Source organism: Myotis lucifugus, unplaced genomic scaffold (assembly GCF_000147115.1).
Source record: "Myotis lucifugus unplaced genomic scaffold, Myoluc2.0 scaffold_137, whole genome shotgun sequence".
In the NCBI taxonomy this organism is placed as follows: Eukaryota; Metazoa; Chordata; class Mammalia; order Chiroptera; family Vespertilionidae; genus Myotis; species Myotis lucifugus.
In genome coordinates this window covers 435932-439315 of record NW_005871185.1, presented here as the reverse complement: position 1 = coordinate 439315, position 3384 = coordinate 435932, and the positions used below count along the sequence as shown (strand labels likewise).

Sequence of the window (3384 nt, the reverse complement as noted above, 5' to 3'; positions counted from 1 at the left end):
TGTGCAACGGGGTAGAGCCATAACCTCCCCATTGGCCCTGCCCTGAGTGTGACAGGGTGCAGTGCCCCAACCCCCTGATCCGCCCTGCTCTGTGTGTGACAGAGGGCAGTGCCCCAACTCTCCTATGGGCCCTACTCTGTGAGTGACAGGGGGGAGCTCCTCAACCCCCTGATCGGCCCTGCCCTGTGCATGACAGGGGGGAGCTCCTCAACCCCCTCATGGGCCCTGCTCTGTGTGTGACAGGGGGGAGCTCCCCAACCCCCTGATCGACCCTGCTCTGTGTGTGACAGGGAGCGGTGCCCCAACCCCCCATTCAGGCCTACCCTGAGCGTGACTGAGGGTGGCATCGCAACCCCCCAATCCGCCCTGCTCTGTGCATGACAGGGTGCGGCGCCCCAACTCCCCAATCGGCCCTGCTCTGAGCCTGACTAGGGTCTGCACCTAGGTATTGGGCCTGCCCTCTGCCACCCAGGAGCAGGCCTAAGCCAGCAGGTCGTTATCTCCCGAGGGGTCCCAGACTGCGAGAGGGCACAGGCCGGGCTAGGGGACCCCCCTCCACCCCCCCGAGTGCACAAATTTTGTGCACTGGGCCTCTAGTATTAAAAATAAAAATAATGGCAAAATTGAAAATGACCTAAATAAATTGTTGATGGGAATGCGGAGCAGTCAAAACCTAACTCTCATATACTGCTGATGGTAGTGCAAATTGATTTACCGATATAGAAAAATTGGCTGGCAATATCTTTGAAAAGTGAACATAGGTTGATCCTATGATCTAACAATTTAACTTCTTGGTATATATGCAACAGAAATACATACATCTGTTCACCAGATGATACATACAATAATGTTTATAGCAGCACTATTCATAATCTCTCAATACTGGAATCTACCCAAATATCCAACAATATAGTGAATAAAGTAATTGTGGTATATTCCAAATAAAATTTTGTGCAGCAGCTATAATAAAGAAACTAAAAAAGCACATAATAAAATAGCTAAAACTAATAAATATAGAGCAAAAGAGGTCAGAAATAAAGTATATACTATATGACTTAATTTATATGAAAAGCAAAAACAAAAAAAAGAATATATGTTGTTTGGGGTCTTGATGGGCAACAAGATGGTATTGGCTCGCAGGGTCATCGGGTAAAGTCAGCCCCATACTCCATTAATAATGCTCCCTGACAGAGGAGATAATCCTAAACCCAATGTGTCAGAAGTTTTGAGCACAGCAGGACCATCTCACTCTTCTTCAACTTCACAGCAGTCTAAGGGAAGTAAATCACCAGACTGGCTGATGCATCAGGGTCCTCCTGACACCGCAGAAATAATAAACACATTGCCTCAGAAATACAGAAGGAAACTTGTGTCTCAAGAATAAATTGAATTTATCCCACCTGGAGGTCCAGAATAAGCACTGACAATGTGGCTGCTGTTTGTTATCAGACAAAAGAATAATCTTTATAATAAAGGACTTCCAAAATTACAAGTGAGAAATGGTATATTACATTTTAATTAATATTCTGTAAAAAATATACTAAATTTAGATGGAAACTTGTATCTTCTCATTCATGTCTATTAGTCAGCTTCTCCACAACCTTACCTAATTGTTTATGTACTTTATACTTATTAAAGTACACATTTAAAAATAGAATCTATGGTGTTAAAAGTTAGGTTAATGTTTATTTTTTATGGTAGTGACTGAGGAAGAGCTTTGGGGGATTCTGTTGTGCTGGTGATATAATATTTCTTGATCTGCATGCTCTACTATGGTTTGCAGGGTGGGACAAAAGTAACTTTACAGTTATTTGTATGGAAAACAATACAATAGTTAATAAATAATAATATAAGAATAAACTCTGTGTTTTACATACAACTATAAGCCTACTTTTGCCCCACTCTGTATTCACGTAGCAAAATATTAATGAACTGTATACTTAGTTTTATTTTTCTATATATATGTGTTATATTTCAATAAAAATTTCAAAAATTTTCCTTTAATGTCATTGTTTTGATGGCATTAGTTTCACCCACATAAATTACTAACAAGTAGATGTGGTCAAAGCAAGGGTGCATTTTTAGTGATTTTTAGCACTCTTTTTAATTTTGACATTTAAATAACTTTCTTTCATCTTGCCATATTTTAGTCATTATTCAAATGTATAGAAATAATTTATCTTCAAGTATTAAATAAACATGAAGACATGCTCATAAGCAAGATTATAAATCCAAGTGATGCACACATACATCTTCATTCATCTTTCCTTTCCTCTCTGTGAGCCTCGTGTTGTGTGCTTTTCATTCTGTAAAGGTCATGATAGCTCATAAACACTCTCCCTGATGAGAAATTAAATTCATTTTCCAAAAGCAAGGAACTGTCCTTTACATAGTTTGAAGAACCTGAAATAGTCACTCCCATTGAGGCAGACAGTAGAATAGTGGTTGTCAGGGGTTGTGGGGAGAGGGAAATAGAAAGGCACAAGGTTTGTCAAAAGGTACAAAGTTTCAGTCATGCAAGATAAATATTTCCTAGAGATCTCTATAGCATAGAGCCTCTATAGTTAACAATACCTTATTGTATATTTAAACATTTGCCAAGCAGGTAAATCTTATATGAAGTGTTCTTATCACATACTAGTACATACATACATACATACATACATACATACATAAACAGGGCAGGAAGAAACTTTTGGAAGTGATATATATGCTTAGAGTAGGGATTTTGGTCACAGTTTCAGAGGTTTATACCCATCTCCAAACTCAACAAGCTGTATACATTAAATACACAATTTTTGTATGTCAATCATATCTCAATGAAGTGATTTTAAGAGAATTCACAATGAAAATACTGATAAATTTAGCTAGATATTTTCAGAACATAAAATTTTTTAAAGATAAATAACACTTAAAAGAAAATAATAAGAAATTTCATTAAAAATAAAAGAAAATGCCAATTAAAGAAAATCATGTATATAATACATGAGAGAAACATCGACTTATTGTTCTACTTATTTATGCATTTATTGGTTGATTCTTGTATGTGTCCTGACCAAGGATAAAACCTGCAACCTTTGCAAGTCAGGATGCTCTAATCAATTTAGTTATCCAGATAGGATTACTTACATTCTTTGATGATATTTAATGCTGGCAACCTTTTTTTATTTTTTTGGAACTCGTAGTAACTAGACAATCACTTGATGATATGCATCAGAATATAAGTATATTCACATTCTTTGGGTTAGCATTCCTACTAAAAATCTAGCTTACAATGTAGACTTTCTTTTTTCTTTTATTTAAATATATTTTTATTTATTTCAGAGAGGAAGGGAGAGGGAGAGAGAGATAGAACCATCAACGATTGATCAGCTGCCTCCTGCA

General features: G+C 37.4%; 1 pseudogene; it reads left to right on the top strand.

The window, feature by feature from the left end:
- Positions 1-1111: 1111 nt before the first annotated feature.
- On the top strand, positions 1112-1417 carry LOC102417937 (annotated as a pseudogene).
- Positions 1418-3384: the final 1967 nt, after the last annotated feature.